Here is a 24367-nt window from a genome sequence, read left to right on the forward strand (position 1 = left end):
GCCGCCGTCCCCCGCATCCGAAGAGCCACCACAGGGGGACGGTCCTTCTCCTACCTCGCCGCCAAGACATGGAACTACCTCCCGACCCACCTCCGCCTGACCCAGGACCACCTCGCCTTCAGGAAGCAACTCAAGACCTGGCTGTTCGAGCAGTAGCGGACCCCCCTCCCCCAGCGCCTTGAGACCCTCTGGGTGAGTAGTGCGCTATATAAATGCTTTGATTGATTGATTGATTGATTGATTGATTGATTGAACATAGCCTGGGTTGGGCATCTGAAGAGAACTGCACATGAAGTAATTAAGGCAGAGAATGTCCAGGGCCTGACACAGGCAGGAACCAGACTTGAACCGGAGGCACCTGAGAGGCTACAGAGAAAAATTCTAAACCTGACAGGAAACTTCATGGATGATTTCTTACAGTTGAAGGAAAGGACCAGTGACAAAAACAGACAGGTAATGGGAAGGAGGGGTCTCCATAGGAGTATAGGAAGAGGTAAGGATCCAGGGTGCCAAACTTGAATGTTTTACAGCAAGTCAGTCCACAACTCCTACACGTCAGGTCAAAGGCCGACTTAGCAAACCAATTGACGTTTTCTGATCCCTCATGCCTGCTCAGTCACATCCCCCAGTTGTGCCATTCACTCTCTTGCTCTTTTCCTCTTAACACAAAGTTACAAGTGATGTGTAAATGAAAAATAAGGACACACAAGAAGTACATTAGTTTGGCAGTGCAGGAGAAAATAAAATTTCATTACATAGCATGTACCCACACCAAAAGTTCAATTTACTAATCATACCAGGGTCAGCTGCCATCATCTTGTCGCTCCAGTCTTTTGGTTCCAGTTGCTTCATACAACTATTCTGCACAATCCAAGAATCGGGGGAGCCAAAAAACGCAGCACAACAAAATGGTGCAACTTTGATTACACAAAGATGGCCGCAGCAGTGCTCTCCATCATAAACAGGTATGGTTTTCAGCTCCCATGTTATGTCTCCATTAGAACCACAAAAGTGCACATGATGAAGTTTCTTTAAGGATCGATCAATTTCCTGTTTTAATGTGTTGGGGCTTGCTATCTCGTTACTAATTCCACGAACTTCTCTTGATTTATCTTCAACTCCATAAATCATATAGCCTCCCTGTGTGTTTGCAAAGGCAGAAATATACTTTGGAAGTGTATCTTTTAAACGTCTTAGCCAATTCTTTGTTGGGAATAATTTAAATTCAACATGCATCGATTCACCAAAGTTCAGGGTTTGTTTGTACTTTAACTGATTCATCTCAAACAGTCTCGCAGCAAGAGCATGAATGATATCCTCCTGACCACTGAAAAGGGACTTTTTTGCTCGGGGTCCATTGGCTATGTGATATCTAACACACTGTTGCTTCTGCTTGAGAAATTCCAAAGCATCACTTGATTTTCGTTCAATGATTGAAGTTGAAGATCTGTAAAACAAGTTCGTACTCAGACTACAAATGTGGGGCTTCACCGGACTACATACTAAAGGTATATCAGCAGCCCACGATTTCACGAAAATCAGCAAGAATGTGTTTTGATGGCAAACTTCAAAATACTTTTCCAAGTCCGCTGTTTGAACAAGATCTCTTTGAGACTCCTCAATGTCTAGTCCAAGCCCATGTTCGACATAAGCATACGTGTGTCCATTTCCTATTTGGGCTTGTATCACTCCTCCTCCAGAATTTAATAGCGCACAGGAAGCTCTCATAATTCTCTGGTTTTGAATTTTCCGCTTATCATGCTGCATCTCATTACGCTGTTTTTCTCCAAAGATTATTTTTCCTACTTCGATAACCACATCAGGATAACTTGTTCCTAAATTAACTCTTATTTCATCTTCTGAAACCAACACGCTCCTGAAAAAGAAAAATGCAACTTCATTTATTAAGAACCTAAAATATTTAAATTGATGAGAAATGTCTACGTTATTTTATTACAGGTCCATTTAGTTACTTTTTCCATTCAATTAAACTCAATTATTCACTTTTCAGATAAAAATCATAAAAGCATACAGGAAATTATAGTATCAACAAATTATATAATTAAAACAATGTTATACAAATAATTTACACATAACAAATAATTAAAAGAGATATCAAATGCAAATTACATTCAAAATCGCCAGATTCTTCCTAAAATAACCCATTGACCATAACTAGCTCGATAATGTGCAACAAATCGTTATGGTGTGTAATAATTTCAGACACAGGAAAGCAGGACTGCATTGTTTAAACTTCAAATTGCGTAAAATAGGCAATATAAAACGTTTCCTTAGATCCTTGTAAAATGTGCAAAGTGCATTGATTAGATAAATTATACATGGATATTTAATTAAAACATTCGACCTAGCATTAGTTTTAGGGAATGTTACCAAACAATAAAAGATATCTCTAAAACGAGCCAAAACAAGCCTATGATGACAGTTAGTTTTGAACAGATTTAACCGCTTCGCAGAGGTGGAATTTGTCGCGTGCGCAGATCGGACAGCCCCTGGCTGTCCAACGCACACGCCCATTGTGGCATTGAAGAGGTTAAGATAGGGTTGCATGTCATCAGTAAGTTACAAGTATCACTTGATTTTTGTTATCACTAGGTTTAACTAGTTCTGCGGACAATCTGAATTCATCAGAGATAAACATTAATTAGGTCTCGCCTGTCGATGCGCATGCGCATCGAGCTTGCGAGACTATGGGGGCTTATCCACTCTTTAACCAACTTGCAAGGAATCGTGGCGATTCCTTGCAGTGCACGAGAAATTTAAGCTCAATGCGCATGCGCATTGAGCTTAAAAGCGCGTGCACATGCCCCCAGCCGCCTGCCTTGCCTACTCTCTCTCTCACAGCCTCCCCCAGCTCCGCCCCCTCACTTCTTGATTGCACGGCCGCTAGGCCGTGCCTCCCCTACTCTCCTCCTCCTACTCTCCTCCCCTCGCCGTCTGTTCCCGCACTCCTACCACACCCCCGCTCCGCCCCCTCCCCTGCCTGCCATGTCGCGTCGCATTTCTCCTCCCCCCTCCCCACAGCAATGCCGTGCCTCCCCTACTCTCCTCCTCCTACTCTCCTCCCCTCGCCGTCTGTTCCCGCACTCCTCCCACACCCCCGCTCCGCCCCCTCCCCTGCCTGCCATGTCGCGTCACATTTCTCCTCCCACCTCCCCACAGCAATGCCCTCCGTTTTGACTCGCTGCCTCCTCCTTGTTGTTTCTGTTTTGTAACGCTCGTAATCCTAAATCCTTATACTTTGCAACCAGTTCTCATGTAGATCGCTCTGACACCTTCCGTTAAAATTCGCGCTATATAAACTCGTATAATTAAAAAAATATAAATAAAATAAAAATTTCTGCCAGCAGCCACTTCAGGACATCCCTCCACAGTGCAAGGCGCCTGTTGCGGATCTGCCCGCTCTTGAGGCCTCAGACGGCTGGCTATTCCCTGACGTTGTTGTTGGCTGGCGGATGGGGTAGATGTTTCTTGGCCTGACTCCCCCCCTGCTCCGCCCCCTCCCCTGCCTGCCATGTCGCGTCGCATTTCTCCTCCCCCCTCCCCACAGCAATGCCCTCCGTTTTGACTCGCTGCCTCCTCCTTGTTATATCTGTTTTGTAACGCTCGTAATCCTAAATCCTTAGACTTTGCAACCAGTTCTCATGTAGATCGCTCTGACACTTTCCGCTGTGCGGGAGAGTAATACTGTGCAGGCCAGGGCTAAACTATAGGCCGCCATCTGTGTAATCTCCTGCCATCGCCATCTGTTCCCCCTCCCCAGCCGCCAGCACCTCCCCTCTCTCACCCCGCACTATCAATGTAATGGTTTGAAAAATGTTGACAAGCTGGCAAATCCAATCACGCGGAGAGAGCCGTGGCTGCACATTGAGGATGCAACTGTCTGCACAGAGTCACAAATCTTTACCATCACTGACCCGAGTGGATTTTTTTTAAAACATGCCTTGTTATTTTGGATCTCAGGTGCTGGAAAATCAGGATTATAAACTGACAGAATATTTCAATAAATGAAGGATTGCCTTAAGTGGCAGCATTTAAATAGCGATCATGCAAGTGTGTCGTTCATGACCTGTTCCCTTAGGGTCCTTTCACTTAAAGCCAGAAGCCAGACAACGTGATCAATGGTTACATAATCAATAGGATTTTTCATATCCCCACGGGAATTATTCACAGGGTAAGTGGTCTAACAGCTTCTGTGCTGTCATCTGGAAGGTGTATGCTCGATCGTCTTCATAACTGCATTGACACACGTTTAATATAATTATGGGACAGTCACACAAGCACACACACCACAATCACACAAATACACAACACTCAAACACCCTCACACACCCTCACTCACACCCACCCTCACCCCCCCACCCTTAGAACACACACACCCTCACTAACCCTCACACACACACACCCTCACACACCCTCACCCACCACCACCCTCACTCACACACCTTCACACCCTCAACCCCTCACCCTCACTCACCCACACTCACCCTCACTCACCCTCAACGCCTCACCCTCGCTCACCCTCAACCCCTCACCCTCACTCACCCTCAACCCCTCACCCTCACCCTCACCCCCTCAACCCTTCACCCTCAACCCCTCACTCACCCTCACTCTCACTCACCCTCACTCTCACTCACCCTCACTCACCCTCAACACCTCAGCCTCACCCTCACTCACCCTCACCCTCACTCACCCTCAACCCCTCACCCTCACTCACCCTCACTCACCCTCAACCCCTCACCCTCACTCACCCTCACCCACTCACCCTCACTCACCCTCAAAGCCTCACCCTCACTCACCCTCAACCCCTCACCCTCACTTACCCTCAACCCTTCACCCTCAACCCCTCACTCACCCTCACTCTCACTCACCCTCACTCACCCTCAACCCCTCAGCATCACCCTCACTCACACTCAACCCCTCACCCTCACCCTCACACCCTCAACCCTTCACCCTCAACCCCTCACTCACCCTCACTCTCACTCACCCTCACTCACCCTCAACACCTCAGCCTCACCCTCACTCACCCTCACCCTCACTCACCCTCACTCACCCTCAACCCCTCACCCTCACTCCCCTCACCCACACTCACCCTCACTCACCCTCAAAGCCTCACCCTCACTCACCCTCAACCCCTCACCCTCACTCACCCTCACCCTCACTTACCCTCAACCCTTCACCCTCAAACCCTCACTCACCCTCACTCTCACTCACCCTCACCCTCAACCCCTCAGCATCACCCTCACTCACCCTCACTCACCCTCAACCCCTCACCCTCACTCACCCTCAACCCCTCACCCTCACTCACCCTCAACCCCTCACCCTCACTCACCCTCGGCCCCTCACCCTCAACCCCTCACCCTCACTCACCCTCAACCCCTCACCCTCACTCACCCTCAACCCCTCACCCTCACTCACCCTCAACCCCTCACCCTCACTCACCCTCACCCTCACTCACCCTCAACACCTCACCCTCACTCACCCTCAACCCCTCACCCTCACCACACTATCACACTACAACAACACACAAACACTTACCACCACAGCACCACTCATCACCACTACAGCATTACTCAGCAGACAAAGGTCATACAATCAAAACATGTACGCTTTTAACAGGCACACACACCAACAGCTATCAATGGACGCTTTCACCAGGCATACACACACAACAGTCATCAGTACTGCAGTAGTATGTATAAATGAGACTGTTGGTGTGCAAAATACGGATGTGGTGGTGCAGAGTGATGCTGTGTTGTTGCTCAATGGTACTGTGGGAGTGCAGAATGATAAAGTGGTATTGCTGCGTGTTGCATTGGTGGACATCAGTGATGACGTTGTTGGGAGAAGTGCAACTGTTGTGGTGCTGAGTTATGCTGTGGTGGTAATCATTGAACACCAACACAGCACCACTCATCACAAGCACAGAACAACACATCACAACAACAGCATTACTAAGCGCCACACTAACATCACTCAGCAACACACAAACATCACTCTACACCACCACAACAGCATCATTCAACAACAACACACTATCACACTACAACCACACACAAACACTTACCACCACAGCACCACTCATCACCACTACAGCATTACTCAGCAGACAAACATCATACAATCAAAACATGTACGCTTTTAACAGGCACACACACCAACAGCTATCAATGGACGCTTTTGTGAGAAGTTGGCCCGATATGCAACGTTCGCTATTCTAGCGACCGCTATGTATCGTTCCAACGACCCTTATGGTGTTTGGTTGTAAGTCAACCTATATACCAGCTCTCCTAGTAGCGTGGATACGAGCAGTCTAAGGCTAAAGACTCGAGAGGGCGCGTTAAGCCAGCTGTTTACCACACATGTACCCCTTGAACACCCAGTGAAAGGACACCACACAAGTGTTATGAAAATAAACAGTATATTTATTAAGAATCACAACAGCCCTGTACTCTTTATGAGGACAGGGTACTAAGCACAAACCAAATCTCTTTAGCAAATACTTCAAGTGCACAGTTTAAAACAAGTGTCCGGGGACACGGAAAGGTTAAGGCAAGTCGGAAGCGAGGGACTCGGGACCCTAGAGTAAGGAGGCTATGCAGGCACCGAAATGCCGAGTTACCTAGCCACGAGGGCTGCGGCTGCAAGTCTTACAGGCGTCGGGGTCTTCGCTGACGAGCCAGGAGCCGGAAGAAAAGGAGTTGCTGGCCGGCGACCAGTGATGAATAGTTCGTAGAGATCCAAGCCTGGATCGGAGATTGATGAAACCTGAAAGCAGAGGGGACCAAGTTCGTACTACTAGCCAGTAGTCAGAGGGTACCAGGAAGGCACCGGTTGGCCGTCACCTCGACCAGGTGAGTGGGCGACGCTAGGCTCTGCAGTCTCACGGACCAGGAGGCGTTGTCGGCGACCACGGTGGAGGTGCGAGCTGTCCCACGACGGATGTCGCTGTCGGCGTCTTGAGTGGACCAGGAGGGTCCGGGGTGCTTCTCGAAAAGATGGAAGCAAGGGCCAGTCTGGAGCAACCAGACCGGCAGTGTTGATTTTCGGATGTCGTCACAGAAGGACACAAGCCAGCGGCTAGTGACCAGACAACGTGCTGAGCAGCGAGCAGAAGGGCCCCACGCAGATCGTGGAGATGCTGGGAGACTGCACTTCGGTGCTGGAGCGGCTCAGGGTCGGGGCTTCTCGGACCCCAGAGCACTCACCAGAGAGTTACCTCGATGGTCGTGCTGGTTTTTAAGAGCGTGCAGGTTCTGATGATGGCCGGTCCCTCGAGGTCTCGTCGCACCCACAGATCACAGCTGAGCTGATGACGTGGGTAGAGGTCAGAGGTGCCAGGGAAGCCGGTTCTCGTCGAGCTGGGCCGTCGGATTCCTTGAGGAAGGACTTACAGCAACCCGCAGAGTTCTTAGATGGTGCCCGCTGATGCAGGGTGACTACTCCTTAGCCACAAGGGAGAAATCTTGAGAAGAGTCTTGAAGTCCTTTCGTAGAAAGTATTCTTGATTCAAAGATGATCTAATTTGGAAGGGTCCCCGCTCCGACCTTTATCCTAAAGAAAGGGGTGGGTACATGACTAGGTCCTGCCCTAAGGGTGGGACCAGGAAGGGGGGTAGTTACACCCCTCTCCCCTGCCGGACTTTCCCCAGGCCAGGGCTGTCGCCCCTGGAACTGGTTCTAACCGGCAGATGCGTAGTGAGCACCGGGGTGCCACTCCGCAGTCACCTTCTCGCAAAAGCCCTACCTACCCAGAATACACAAACCCTGTCTGGGACGGTGCGAACACCGCCCTTGACAGGAAACCCTTTGTCCAAGTGCTCCTCGCTGGAAGGACTCCCAGCAGCAGGAGGTCAGACTCGTGTCTGTGGTGGCAGCATCCATTTTGTGGAGCTGAGGCTTTAGTTAACTTTAACCGGGGTTCACAGTTACGTACATGTCGTGTCCCTCTAGAAGGGCGGAATGCTAACCTCGTCGCCAGAGTTGGTGAGAGGGCAGCATCCCGATTCGTCTGACACCTTACTCGACATGTCTTGATAACGCGACACCGAAGTTACCGATATGGTACGCGTTATCATGGAACAGCCATTGGGTCTTGATTCCGCAAGCTGCAACCGGGCTCGGCTCGGGCCAGAGCTTAGTTCACACGAGCCCATGCACTCTGCCTTCAGGATTGTTAAGGCCTGCCATAGGAGTGACTGATAGGAACTCGGGTGTCCATTGGAGGGTTAGATATAGGGCTACTATATCTAAAGCAAAGGGTGATTACACGACTTCGCCCCAGCTGTCATGCAGCCAGTTGTGTCAAATTTAGGAGGCCAGCCAGGGGTGGCATAATACACGCTGCAGCCCCTGGCGGCCCTGGGTACACCTATGCCCTGAGTTACAGGGTCTGATAAGGTGGCCCAGCACCAATTGGTAAATGCACCTAGGGTACATCTCGTAATTTAGAAAGAGAACAGCCAGGCTGTGGGTCTGATTGGCAGGCCCGCAGCCAGAGAAAGTCGTAAACCAGTGAAACAAAAGCAAAAAATCTGGGTGATCATAGGATTGCAGACCCTACTCTCCTACATGACCCCCCCCCAAACGTCGGAACAACTAGCTAACCTTGACCAGGTGAGTCTTCTTGTTCTAAGTGGAAATATCTGGAGAGCCCATCGGCATTGCCATGATCAGTACCAGGTCTATGTTCCACTGTGAAGTCCATCCCCTGTAGGGAAATGGACCACCTAAGCAGTTTGGGGTTTTCACCCTTCATCTGATTTAGCCACAAGAGGGGCTTATGGTCGGTCTGAATCTTGAAGTGAGTGCCAAACAAGTATGGCCTCAGCTTCTTCAGGGCCCAAACCACAGCAAAGGCCTCCCTCTCAATAGCTGACCAATTCTTCTCTCTAGGGGTCAGCCGTCTGCTTATAAAAGCAATGGGCTGGTCTTGACCATCAAAATTCAGTTGAGAAAGAACAGCTCCCACACCCAACTCAGAAGCATCTGTTTGGACAATGAATGGTTTGGAGTAGTCCGGACTCTTGAGGATAGGCGCCGTGCACATGGCCTGCTTTAGGTCATCGAATGCTTTTTGACAGCTCGCTGTCCACTGAACCTTTTTTGGCATTTTCTTACTTGTCAGTTCATTTAATGGTGTCACGATGGAACCATAGTTCCTGACAAACTTCCTGTAGTAACCAGTCAGGCCCAAGAAAGCTCGAACCTGAGTCTGGGTGGTTGGAGGAGCCCAGTCCCTGATTGACTGTATCTTGCTCTCCAGTGGCTGAACCTGACCTCCACCTACAAGGTGGCCCAGGTATACAACCTGTGTCTGCCCTATCTGGCACTTGGTGGCCTTGATAGTGAGACCTGCTGCTTGCAGTGCCTCTAACGTCTTCCGCAGGTGGACCAGGTGATCCTCCCAGGTGGAGCTAAAGACAGCAATATCGTCAAGATACGCCGCACAGAAGTCATCCAGCCCAGTAAGGACGTGATTCACCAACCGTTGGAAGGTGGCAGGTGCATTTTTCAGACCAAAGGGCATCACCACGAACTGATAATGCCCACCAGGGGTTGAAAACGCGGTTTTAGGCTTGGCGTCCTCAGCTAACCTGATTTGCGAATACCCAGCTGTCAGGTCAAACGTACTTAAGTAGTTGGCCGAAGCCAATCTATCGATAAGCTCGTCTGCCCTTGGTATTGGGTGGGCGTCAGTCTTAGTGACTGCATTGAGACCCCTGTAGTCTACGCAAAACCTCATCTCTCTCTTACCACCCTGGGTGTGAGGTTTCGGCACTAGAACTACGGGACTAGCCCAAGGGCTATCCGAGGGTTCAATGACTCCCAGCTCCAACATTTTCTGCACTTCACTCTTGATGCAGTCTCTAACGTGATCAGGCTGCCTGTAGATTTTACTCTTGACGGGCAAGCTGTCACCAGTGTCAACCTCATGGGTGCACCAATCGGTCTGACTGGGTGTTAGAGAAAACATATGTCTGAACGACTGAAGAACCTGTTTAAAGTCGCTCTGTTGATGTTCGGAGAGGCTGCCACAAAAGACAACACCATCTACCCAGCCATCGTCAGGATTCTGAGTGAGCAGGTCGGGGAGAGGGTCACTCTCCTCTTCCTGTCCCTCATCTAGGGCCATGAGCAAACTCATGTCCTTCCTGTCGACATATGCTTTTAGCCTGTTGACATGAAGCACCCTGTGGGGGCTCCGGGGAGTTCCCAGGTCGACCAGGTAGGTGACCTCTCCCTTTTTCTCCAGGATGGTGTGGGGCCCGGACCATTTGTCCTTGAGTGCTGCTGGGGCCACTGGCTCCAACACCCACACCTTCTGTCCGGGCTGGTAAACAGTCAAGACAGCCTTTTGGTCATGCCAAGCTTTTTGGAGTTCTTGGCTGGCCTTAAGGTTTTCAGTTGCCTTTTCCATGTATTCAGCCATCCGCGAGCGGAGGCCAAGCACATAGTCCACTATGTTGGCTGCAGGCTTTTTGAGAGGTCTCTCCCATCCTTCCTTCACCAAACACAGGGGTCCTCTTACAGGATGCCCGTACAAAAGTTCAAAAGGGCTGTAGCCAACCCCCTTCTGTGGGACTTCTCTGTAGGCGAACAAGAGGCAGGGGATCAGGACGTCCCATCTACGCCGAAGCTTTTCCGGTAGTCCATGAATCATCCCTTTTAGGGTCCTGTTGAATCTCTCAACAAGCCCATTGCATTGTGGATGATAGGGTGTAGTGAACTTGTAGTTGACACCACATTCCTTCCACATAGCAGTTAAGTAGCTCGACATAAAGTTTGCACCTCTGTCGGAGACGACCTCCTTAGGGAAGCCCACTCTGGAGAATACTCCAACTAGGGCTCTTGCCACAACAGGTGCTGTAGTGGTCCTAAGGGGAATAGCTTCAGGATACCTGGTGGCATGATCCACTACCACCAGTATAAACTTGTGCCCTGATGCTGTCGGTGGTTCCATGGGACCGACGATGTCGATCCCCACCCGTTCAAAGGGCACCCCCACCACAGGCATTGGTATAAGGGGGGCCTTTGTCGTGCCACCTGACTTACCACTGGCTTGGCAAGTGACACAGGAGCGGCAAAACTCCTTGGTATCTTCGTTCATGTGAGGCCAGTGAAAGTGCGAGACAAGCCTGTCCCACGTTTTCGTCTGGCCTAAGTGACCTGCTAAGGGAATCTCGTGGGCCAAGGTAAGTAGGAAACCACGCTGAGACAAGGGGACGACCAGCCTCCTGGTCATGCCAGGCTTGGGGTCTCTTGACTCAGTGTATAGGAGTCCATCTTCCCAGTATACCTTGTGGGTACCTGTGGCGTTCCCAGCAGCCTCAGCAGCAGCCTGCTGTCTGAGGGGTTCAAGAGAAGGGCAGTCTAACTGGTCCTTCCCCAGATCTTCCCTTGAGGGTCCCCCTGAGCCCAAGAATTCAACTTGATCAAGTTCGAACTCTCTCGGCTCAGTTTCCCTCAATTCCTGTAGGTCAGCCTCCTCTGAGACTTGATCCTCGACCTGGGGCAAGGGGGAAGGCGCAGCCTTAACCCTACTGCTCTTTTTCTTGGGAGGTGTCTGGTCCGTTGTTCCAGGATCCAGCACCTGTTCAGTGGGGCATTTCCTGACCTGTGACCTAGTCACAGCGAACACATGTGCTGGCAAACCTAACATTTCCATGTGAGTCCGGTGCTCCACTTCTGACCATTGTGACGACTCCAAATCATTGCCCAACAAACAATCCACTGGGAGGTCTGGACTAACTACAACCTTCTTTTGGCCAGTTACCCCTCCCCAGGAGAAAGCTACAATCGCCATACTGTGATTGGTAGTGACATTGCTTGCATTGGTCACCAGGAATTCTGTACCTGGCATGATCTGTCCAGGGTCCACAAAGTTAGGCGTCACCATGGTGACGCTGGCACAAGTGTCCCTATAGGCCTGAGCCATCTTTCCATTTATGAAAGGCGTCTGTCTGTATTTGCCCAAAGTATTGGGGCTTACGTCAGGGGACACGTCCACGTCCCCTGTACTGACAAGGACAGCCTGAGTGAGTGTGCCAACTAAGTTGTCACGCCCCTCAGAACCCAGGGTTAACCCTACTAAACCCTTGGGAGGCGCACTACCACTGCTGACTGTACTAGGGGGCACAGGTGCCTTAGGGGCTGCAGTGGCAGGAGTCTGCCCTCCTCCTTTCTTGGTGCACTCACTAAACCAGTGAGATTTACTTTTACAGTACTGGCACCATCGTTTGGATTGGCCTTCTTTCTTCTTTTGGGGAGCCTGACCCCCACCCTCTTTGGGTTGTTGGGGACCTGTCGAAGACTTCTGGTCATTTTGTTCCCCCTTAGAATCTTTACCCTTCTGGTCTGCTTTCTTCTGACCACCTTGATTCTGGCCCTGGTTCTGTTTAACTCTCGTACGAACCCATTTGTCTGCCTTCTGCCCCAATTCTTGGGGAGAGGTCAGATCCGAGTCGACAAGATGCTGATGCAACAACTGGTTCTGACAATTGTTTAAAATTTGTTCTCTCATCATCAAATTGTACAATCCTTTGTAATCAGTAACCTTACTGCCCAGCAACCAGCCCTCAAAAGCCTTAGTGGCACAATCGACAAAATCAGACCAGTCTTGAGTCTGCGTTTTCTGGGTATCCCTGAACAGCACCCTGTACTGCTCAGTGGTTAGGCCGAACCCTTCAACGAGTGTATTCTTCAAGACTTGGTAATTGTTAGCGTCCTCTACCCTTGTGGTGAGAAGCTTGTCTCTTCCTTTACCTTCAAAGGAGAGCCACAAGATAGCTGCCCACTGACTCTGGGGAACACCTTGCACAGTGCAGGCCCTCTCCAAAGCAGTAATCCATTTGTGGATGTCGTCCCCTTGTTTAAAGGGGGGCACTATCTTCCCAAGGTGTTTCGTATCGAAACTCTTTTCCCTATTACTAGGTACATTGCTGCCACCAGTGGGGACTGCCCCACTTAACTGTTGCTCTCTAGCAAAAGCAAGCTTTTCTTTGGCCAGGGCAAGTTCTTCCCTTTCGATCCTCAGATTAGCTGCCCTTTCCTTAGCTTCGTACACTCTCCTCTGAGGGGACGTCATCCCTCTTTGAGAAGAGTTGCGAGAGCCATTGGTTCGAACGGATCTGTTAGAGCCTCTTGATAGAGACCTAACTCTTCCATTCCCAATGTTAAGCGCACCTGACAGTAGCGCCGGGGGTCCCCCAGTACCACTATCATGTCTGCTTAAGTTGGACCGTGTCAGTCTGACGACTTCTACCTGTCCCTTATCTGCCTCGTCCCCAGAGAGATCCTCATCCTCATCCTCCTCGCCATCTTCGTTCTCAGTTGCGAGGTGAATGAGGTCAGGATCGTCCCGGGTTCCCTCGAGGGGAGGCATGCCTCCTTCTGGATTAGAAGGGCTAAGAAGCTTCTCAGCCTTTCTGGCATCATAAGTCTCTAGGAGACCAATCAGAAAGGAGGTGGTGGGGTTAGCCCCTTGCTTAATCTTCCTAGAGGTACATACTTGTCGTAACTCATGGAAGTTAAGCGCAGTATATCTTGACGGGATGACCTGTGGAGGGTCAACTGACACAAGGGGAGACTCAGAGTTTCCTCCTTTGTCCGACATACTGTTTCTAGTGTGGTGTAAGTGATGCACCTACCTACACTATGTGTTTACCTACTTTTCCCTTGCTAAGAGCTGTAGCCAAGGTGTGCTAAGCCTTGAGGAGCTACAACAGCTGGTTCAGTAGAACTCAGAGTATTCTAAGCTTTAGTTATATGTACTAACAGTACTTGTGTGATCTTTCAACAAGATATTCTTAGGATACGTGTGGTAAAACAACAGCAAGCTCAAATCCCAACCGCTGCTCACCAATGTGAGAAGTTGGCCCGATATGCAACGTTCGCTATTCTAGCGACCGCTATGTATCGTTCCAACGACCCTTATGGTGTTTGGTTGTAAGTCAACCTATAGACCAGCTATCCTAGTAGCGTGGATACGAGCAGTCTAAGGCTAAAGACTCGAGAGGGCGCGTTAAGCCAGCTGTTTACCACACATGTACCCCTTGAACACCCAGTGAAAGGACACCACACAAGTGTTATGAAAATAAACAGTATATTTATTAAGAATCACAACAGCCCTGTACTCTTTATGAGGACAGGGTACTAAGCACAAACCAAATCTCTTTAGCAAATACTTCAAGTGCACAGTTTAAAACAAGTGTCCGGGGACACGGAAAGGTTAAGGCAAGTCGGAAGCGAGGGACTCGGGACCCTAGAGTAAGGAGGCTATGCAGGCACCGAAATGCCGAGTTACCTAGCCACGAGGGCTGCGGCTGCAAGTCTTACAGGCGTCGGGGTCTTCGCTGACGAGCCAGGAGCCGGAAGAAAAGGAGTTGCTGGCCGGCGACCAGTGATGAATAGTTCGTAGAGATCCAAGCCTGGATCGGAGATTGATGAAACCTGAAAGCAGAGGGGACCAAGTTCGTACTACTAGCCAGTAGTCAGAGGGTACCAGGAAGGCACCGGTTGGCCGTCACCTCGACCAGGTGAGTGGGCGACGCTAGGCTCTGCAGTCTCACGGACCAGGAGGCGTTGTCGGCGACTACGGTGGAGGTGCGAGCTGTCCCACGACGGATGTCGCTGTCGGCGTCTTGAGTGGACCAGGAGGGTCCGGGGTGCTTCTCGAAAAGATGGAAGCAAGGGCCAGTCTGGAGCAACCAGACCGGCAGTGTTGATTTTCGGATGTCGTCACAGAAGGACACAAGCCAGCGGCTAGTGACCAGACAACGTGCTGAGCAGCGAGCAGAAGGGCCCCACGCAGATCGTGGAGATGCTGGGAGACTGCACTTCGGTGCTGGAGCGGCTCAGGGTCGGGGCTTCTCGGACCCCAGAGCACTCACCAGAGAGTTACCTCGATGGTCGTGCTGGTTTTTAAGAGCGTGCAGGTTCTGATGATGGCCGGTCCCTCGAGGTCTCGTCGCACCCACAGATCACAGCTGAGCTGATGACGTGGGTAGAGGTCAGAGGTGCCAGGGAAGCCGGTTCTCGTCGAGCTGGGCCGTCGGATTCCTTGAGGAAGGACTTACAGCAACCCGCAGAGTTCTTAGATGGTGCCCGCTGATGCAGGGTGACTACTCCTTAGCCACAAGGGAGAAATCTTGAGAAGAGTCTTGAAGTCCTTTCGTAGAAAGTATTCTTGATTCAAAGATGATCTAATTTGGAAGGGTCCCCGCTCCGACCTTTATCCTAAAGAAAGGGGTGGGTACATGACTAGGTCCTGCCCTAAGGGTGGGACCAGGAAGGGGGGTAGTTACACCCCTCTCCCCTGCCGGACTTTCCCCAGGCCAGGGCTGTCGCCCCTGGAACTGGTTCTAACCGGCAGATGCGTAGTGAGCACCGGGGTGCCACTCCGCAGTCACCTTCTCGCAAAAGCCCTACCTACCCAGAATACACAAACCCTGTCTGGGACGGTGCGAACACCGCCCTTGACAGGAAACCCTTTGTCCAAGTGCTCCTCGCTGGAAGGACTCCCAGCAGCAGGAGGTCAGACTCGTGTCTGTGGTGGCAGCATCCATTTTGTGGAGCTGAGGCTTTAGTTAACTTTAACCGGGGTTCACAGTTACGTACATGTCGTGTCCCTCTAGAAGGGCGGAATGCTAACCTCGTCGCCAGAGTTGGTGAGAGGGCAGCATCCCGATTCGTCTGACACCTTACTCGACATGTCTTGATAACGCGACACCGAAGTTACCGATATGGTACGCGTTATCATGGAACAGCCATTGGGTCTTGATTCCGCAAGCTGCAACCGGGCTCGGCTCGGGCCAGAGCTTAGTTCACACGAGCCCATGCACTCTGCCTTCAGGATTGTTAAGGCCTGCCATAGGAGTGACTGATAGGAACTCGGGTGTCCATTGGAGGGTTAGATATAGGGCTACTATATCTAAAGCAAAGGGTGATTACACGACTTCGCCCCAGCTGTCATGCAGCCAGTTGTGTCAAATTTAGGAGGCCAGCCAGGGGTGGCATAATACACGCTGCAGCCCCTGGCGGCCCTGGGTACACCTATGCCCTGAGTTACAGGGTCTGATAAGGTGGCCCAGCACCAATTGGTAAATGCACCTAGGGTACATCTCGTAATTTAGAAAGAGAACAGCCAGGCTGTGGGTCTGATTGGCAGGCCCGCAGCCAGAGAAAGTCGTAAACCAGTGAAACAAAAGCAAAAAATCTGGGTGATCATAGGATTGCAGACCCTACTCTCCTACAGCTTTCACCAGGCGTACACACACAACAGTCATCAGTACTGCAGTAGTATGTATGAATGAGACTGTTGGTGTGCTAAATACGGCTGTGGTGGTGCAGAGTGATGCTGTGTTGTTGCTCAATGGTACTGTGGGGGTGCAGAATGATAAGGTGGTATTGCTGCGTGTTGCATTGGTGGACATCAGTGATGCCGTTGTTGGGAGAAGTGCAACTGTTGTGGTGCTGAGTTATGCTGTGGTGGTAATCATTGAACACCAACACAGCACCACTCATCACCAGCACAGAACAACACATCACAACAACAGCATTACTAAGCGCCACACTAACATCACTCAGCAACACACAAACATCACTCTACACCACCACAACAGCATCATTCAACAACAACACACTATCACACTACAACCAGACACAAACACTTACCACCACAGCACCACTCATCACCACTACAGCATTACTCAGCAGACAAACGTCATACAATAAAAACATGTACGCTTTTAACAGGCACACACACCAACAGCTATCAATGGACGCTTTCACCAGGCGTACATACACAACAGTCATCAGTGCATCCTTTCACCAGGCATACACCCACACAAACAGGCATCAGTCCACGCTTTCAACAGTCACACACACCACCGGCCGTAAGTGCACGCTTTCTAACAATTTTTTAACGTAGCACACACAATTACAGCTATACAAGCATGCTTTGGTGCTGTACAGTACTGCAGTAGTATGTATCAATGAGACTGTGGGTTTGCTAAATACGGCTCTAGTGGGGCAGAGTGATGATCTGATGTTGCTCAATGGTACAGTGGGGGTGCAGAATGATAATGTGCTATTGCTGCGTGTTGCATTAATGGACCTCAGTTATGCCGTTGTTAGGATCAGTGCTACTGTTGTGGTGCAGAGTTATACTGTGGTGGTAATCATTGGACAACACTCTACAACGACACTGCACCACTCATCCCCAACACTCATCAGCACTACAACATTACTCACCAGACAAACGTCACAGAAACAGAACATAAACAGTGCATACATACTACCAATAAAAATACTTCAATGTAAACAACAAAAGGACAATGCAAAGCGGCGAAACAAAACACGTACGGCGAAACGCAAAACAAAAATAGCCAACAGCAACATACAAATATTTTTTTACAGGAGGCGAGTTCAGACGGAAGTACACTACAGGACCCGCATACCAAAACGACACACGCAAACATAACTCAATGCATGGCAAAAAAAAGAACTAAATAGCAGCCATTGATAACATGAAAAAACACACTCTTAAGAAAGGAGCCAGACAGAAACCAAGTGCGAGCAAAGCAAGACCCCAAACAATAATTAGATTCATATCACAAAAAGCAAATTCATAGACAAAAGTGTAACAACTCACAAAGGCACTCTTTAATAATATGAAAATAAAATAGTAATTACCTGTCGATCGTAGCAGCTCATTCACTGAAATGTAGAAAATAAAAAAACAACACACAAAGAGAACATAAACAGTGCATACATAATACGTTACCCTCACCCTCACTCACCCTCAACACCTCACCCTCACTCACCCTCAACACCTCACCCTCACTCACCCTCAACTCCTCAGTCACCCTCACCCACCCTCACCCACCCTCAACTCCTCAGTCACCCTCACCCTCACTCACCCTCACTCACCCTCAACATCACTCACCCTCACCCTCACTCACACTCACCCTCACTCACCCTCAACGCCTCACCCTCACTCACTCTCACCCTCACTCACCCTCAAACACCCTCACCCTCAACACCTCACCCTCACTCACCCTCAACACCTCACCCTCACTCACCCTCAACCCCTCACCCTCAACCCCTCACTCACCCTCACTCTCACTCACCCTCACTCACCCTCACTCACCCTCAACATCACTCACCCTCAACATCACTCACCCTCACTCACACTCACCCTCACTCACCCTCAACGCCTCACCCTCACTCACCCTCAACCCCTCACCCTCACTCACCCTCAACACCTCACCCTCACTCACCCTCAACATCACTCACCCTCACCCTCACTCACCCTCACCCTCACTCACCCTCACCCTCACTCACCCTCAACGCCTCACCCTCACTCACCCTCTACCCCTCACCCTCACTCACTCTCACCCTCAAACACCCTCACCCTCAACACCTCACCCTCACTCACCCTCAACACCTCACCCTCACTCACCCTCAACCCCTCACCCTCAACCCCTCACTCACCCTCACTCTCACTCACCCTCACTCACCATCAACATCACTCACCCTCACTCACCCTCACTCACACTCACCCTCACTCACCCTCAACGCCTCACCCTCACTCACCCTCAACACCTCACCCTCACTCACCCTCAACTCCTCACCCTCAACTCCTCACCCTCAACACTTCACTCACCCTCACTCTCACTCTCACTCTCACTCACCCTCAACACCTCACCCTCACTCACCCACACTCACCCTCAACACATCACCCTCACTCACCCTCACCCTCACTCACACTCAACCCCTCACCCTCACTCACCCTCAACGCCTCACTCACCCTCAACCTCTCACCCTCACTCACCCTCAAACACCCTCACCCTCAACACCTCACCCTCACTCACCCTCAACACCTCACCCTCACTCACCCTCAACACCTCACCCTCACTCACCCTCAACACCTCAACCCCCCCTCACCCTCGACCCCTCCCCCTCAACCCCTCACCCTCACTCACAATCACTCACCCTCAATCACCATCAACGCCTTACCCTCACTCACCCTGAACACCTCACCCTCAACCTCACTCACCCTCACAACACATATTGTGTTACAATAGGTGTCACATTTGCAAAAGATAAAACTATTGTCATTGTAAATAACAAAGCTATTAATTCGCGATTTTCAAAACAAGAACATACATAAAAAATGTGTCCTTTACAATACCAATAGCTCAAACTTTCCTAATGCAAAACATATTGCATTGCTGTGCTTCTCTCCCCTGCTGCACTCTCCTGCTCTCTACAGATGTGGCCTAACGACAAGAGCTGCCATCTAAGTCACGTAAATACAAAAAAATGTTGCATTCCAAATGCTATAAGTGTCACATTCGCTAAAGTTATAACTATTGGCATTGTAAATAACAAAGCCATCAATTTAGCAATTTTTAAAACCAACAAATAAATACAAATATGTCATTTACAAGACCAATAACTCCAAAATTTCTAATGCGAGACCTATTTCATACACACATTCACGGATCAAAGGGACTTTCACACACACACTCTATTACGTCTCCTTGGGTTGCATTTTAACGCACACAGAACACACAACACATACTACATTACACGCACACCCAAAAAACAAAAAATTACAGCAAGTTCGAGGCACAGGAGGGATGGCTAGCTTTACTTTCAAAAGACTTGTGTCAAAAACAAATCAAAAAAATAAAATAATAACACCATTCAGCTGGCCAACTATTTCCCCACATCCCTTTACAGCGTGATACAATCACACTCCCACAACCTCCATCACGCACCATCACTCAGCAACACACCCTCACTCACAACTTCAACAGCCTCTCCCTCACACACACTCAATCACCCTCACCCACTCACCATCACACACCATAACTCAACAACACCCCCAAACACTCCCACCTCCCACACCCCCTCACCCTCACAAACACTCACCCTCACCCACAGTCACACACTCAACATTCAAACTCGCACACCCTCACTCACCTTGACACCCTCACAACACTCAGCCTCACTCACGCTCAAACTATCACCTGCACTCACCCACACCTATCATCACACACTATCACATCCCATTACCCTCACCTTCACACACCCTCACACCATCACCCTCACACCCACACTCATACTCACACCGTCACCCTCACTCACCCTCACACAACATCACACACCCTCACACCCCCTAAAAATAACATCCAATCACCCTCACACCGTCCAAGTCCACCCTCACAACACTCAAACCCTCAATCATACTCACATCGTCACCCTCACTCACCCTCACATACCATCACACACACTCGCACCCCCTGACCCTCACATCCACTCACCCTCACACCGTCAAAAACAACACTCCAACTACACCATAAAAGTACAATACCACACTAGAACTCTACACTCCAACTACAACTCCACCCTCAAACTCCACTCAAAAAAACGTTAAGCAACATTTACACTCACCCCCTCATCCTCACACACAAACTCCCAACACTCACACACTCACTCATACTAAAACAGTCACCCTCAATCACTCTCACACACCATCACGCACCCTCAAACACCCAAAGACTCACATCCAATCACCCTCACACTCACACAGTCCAAGTCCACCCTCCAACTACACCCTATACCTACAATACCACCCTACAACTCTACACTCCAACTACAACTCTACTCTCCAAAGCCACACATAAATAACGTAAGGCAACATTTATTTTAATATCTAAAATTCGGATTGCACACTTGTAGCTATTAAAACATTCAAACTTAATGCAACGCAAGGACAGTGCAGCAATTAATACACAAAGAAAAAAACGGATTGTAAAATAAAACAGTTTTTTCACAAAGATCATAAATGCACACAAAATAAACAAACATATGAATACACAGAAAAAAATACAAGAACTTTGAAGTGGACAAAGTGAGGTAAAGGAAAAAAATTCACAACAGAAACCACTTACTAAAGTAAGGGGAAATAAACAAGTAAACAATGCCATAAATTATCAAAAACACAAATCAAATGCGTCATCACAAAATCACAAGACTCTAAAGTTGCTCTGACTTATGCTGCTGTTGCACCAAGTGTTTTTGGTGGTGGTAAGTGCACAACCACAGGAACACCGTACACCACAACAGCATCAAACAACATCAAAAGAGCACAGACCCCCCAGGATATAGCGGCATGAATTGGCAAATTTAGCGGCACAAAAATGAAAATTTAGCGGCACAAAAATGAAAATTTAGCGGCATTTAGCTGCATTTTATTTGGGGTTTTTTTCGCCAACAAACACAGATATCTTACTGTTTGAGTTATTTGCCAACATGGAGCTATGTACATTCTGTTTATTTACAATTCAGCATGGGTTCTATTCTTTACCTTTCAAGTTTTCTGATAGCAAGGTCACAATATTTCACCCATCTGCAGAATTGCTGTACATCTTGACCCAGCACACACAATGCAGTCGCCTCATTAATAGTGTGTATCCACAATTTTAAGAAACAGGGCTTTAATAAACTAATTCTGAGCCCTAATAAGAGGAGACACAGTTTAAGAGGGAAGTATTCACAAGTATAGTTACAATTTAGAGCCGTATGAAAAGAAGCAATATCGAATAGCTGTAAAGAATTTTGCTCTGAACAGTTCCAGGATAGAATCTACACATGGGCTACTTAATTAAAAAAACATCTGGCGTAGTTAGTACTGCACGTAGTATGCCCTGTTTATCTCTGCCTAATTGAATTGTGGCACGTTTTCCGGGGGCACACACACAGCCGCACCCAAGCGGTTCACAGGTCATTCAAAGACCATTATTCATATTATGGCCCCTGCAGCGCCACTCTGCCTGTGCTTTGTTGTGGCTTCGCCCCTTCTAGGAGCCCCTGCAGCGCGACTCTGCCGAGGCAATCTTCCTTCCTTCAAACAAATATGTGTCCGGGCTGAAACTTTCACACAATGGCGAAATCAGAGTCGGCTCTGATGTGATGCCTTATTTCGTTTACTTTCCTGTGACCCTTATCCCTGGCAGTGCCTTCGTGTTGATTTATTTAGAATTTTGCCCAATGCTAATTTTCACAATACCAACATACCCGAAGCAAAGGTATTGCCGCTCCCGCTTCCGTGTGTGTTCCTGGGCTGGAGAAGAGTCGTCGTGCCTGCTCTCCTTCCTGCTCTCCGCTGACCTGCTGGTTGTGATTGGGCATTTAAGAAGCGGGAAACGGCGGATTTCGCGGCCGTTTATGTAAATATCGCGGCATTTGCAGGGATCTGCCGATTTCGCGATTTTTTTGCAAATCGCGAAATCGCGATAAGCTGGAGGGTCTGACTACTCAACAACACAACAGCCAACGCCCCTTGCCCACGCAGCTGTTCACAAAAAATTAGGGAACTACTGAAAATACAAAAACATCCTAAGACGTCGACCCTTATGCCCATAAATTATAAGCAACACCCTTATTCTCACTATTGCATACATCAAAGATAGTTCACATACACATTCTGATCTAACACATACTAAGCTACAAAAACATGTTTGTGGAAGAAAATAGACTGCATACAGTACTACAAATTTATACAAAATATAGCAAACTACAAAAGGCTCACATGCACTCACCCTCACTCACACCGTCAACGTCCAGCCTACAACTACACTCTATAACTACAATACAACTCTACAACTCTACACTCCAAATACAACTCCAGCCTCCAACTGTACACATAAATATCGTTAAGCAACTATTAGAATTATACGTACAAAGAGGATTACACACTTGCAGCTAGTCCAAAATGCAAACTTAAATCAACGCAAAGAGGGCGCAGCTATTAATACAGAAATATGCAAACAGGGATTCGAAAATAAAACTATTCTTTCACAAAACGCAAAAAAAAACACATTACATCACTGTACATCCTCTTAATACATTGCTAGGGATAATAAAGTGTGCAAATACACAAAGTTTCCTTTCATACATCAAGTACCTCAATAACATATAATCCGGCTACTTCAGCATCACAAGAAAAAAATAATGCAAACACAACATACATAAATATATTATAAAATAAATAGCACTTCAAATTACAGCTCTTGTACGTCAAATAACAAAAAACAGCAAAAAATACATTACAGTTTAAGAAAAGATATACATTACATATCAACAATTAAAAACAAAACTTTAATTTACATTACATTACAAACATTTACAAATATTACGATCGAAAAAAAAAAAATCTCAAGTTATAAAAACACCATCCTATTCAGTCTTTGCCTTAAACATAGTATATATACTACATTACATTACAAAAAAACACTTTGGAATACATTCTTACCTGTCAAAGGACGCAGCAACAGCACAGGAACAAGAACACGCCTTCCGCGCACCAACATTCTCGATCTCTGGGGAACTCCACCGGTGACGTAAGCAAATCGGAACGCAACGTCAAAAACGTCGCGCTCCGATTGGCTAGAAATAAACGTCAAAAAACGTAAACACTCACAACACAAAAAAAACTAGACCGCTAACGTAGCCAACGTCAAGGTGACGCATTGCGTCGGCCATTTTAAAAAAAATAATAATAATACGGGACTACACAAACACGTTAAACACACATAACACCACACAGTTAGTACAAAACATACACAGTTAGATTACATACAAATATACACATAAGACAGGAAAATTACAAAGGGAAGATCTATCACGTTTTTTTTTACACAACACATATTAAATAATTAATATTAACATACACACACTCATAACATCACCCTCACACACCAAAACTATCACACTCCTTCACACACCCTCAATAACACTGACACAACATCTCACTCAAACACCATCACACACCTTCAGCCTCACACCCACTTACTCACACTCACACTCACACACACTCACACCCCCTCACACTCACACACACTCACACAACCTCACTCCCCTCAAAAAATAACACCCCTCACAACAAGCTCACACTCACTACACCTGACAGCCGCACCCACTCACACCCCTCACACTCTATCACCATCAACACCCCTCAGCCTCACACAGCCTTACCCTCATCCCCTCACCCTCACACACGCACAATCACCCTCACAATGTCACCCTCACACACCCTAACTCTCAGCCGCAACAACTCACACACACTCACACTCCCTCGCTCACTCTCACCCTCACACACACACACACCCTCACCCTCACACCCCATCACCCTCACACCCCCTGACTCACACTCACTCACACTCACTCACAATAAATCACACTCAGCCTCACACACCCTCATGCTCACACACCATCACACACCCTCTGCCTAACAACACCTCTCTCACCCTCAATCACCCTCACACACACTCAAACTC

General features: G+C 48.6%; 1 pseudogene across 1 annotated transcript in view; it reads right to left on the reverse strand.

Moving 5' to 3' along the window:
* Nucleotides 1–797: 797 nt before the first annotated feature.
* LOC147659657 (protein SLFN14 pseudogene) overlaps nt 798–24367 on the reverse strand; it is a 113521-nt pseudogene continuing 89951 nt past the window's right edge. The window contains exon 2 of the transcript XR_015307190.1: nt 798–1876. The product of XR_015307190.1 is annotated as a protein SLFN14 pseudogene (transcript). The remainder of the gene's footprint in view (nt 1877–24367) is intronic.

The sequence above is a fragment of the Lissotriton vulgaris genome, unplaced genomic scaffold, assembly GCF_964263255.1.
Source record: "Lissotriton vulgaris unplaced genomic scaffold, aLisVul1.2 SCAFFOLD_972, whole genome shotgun sequence".
NCBI classification, from domain to species: Eukaryota; Metazoa; Chordata; class Amphibia; order Caudata; family Salamandridae; genus Lissotriton; species Lissotriton vulgaris.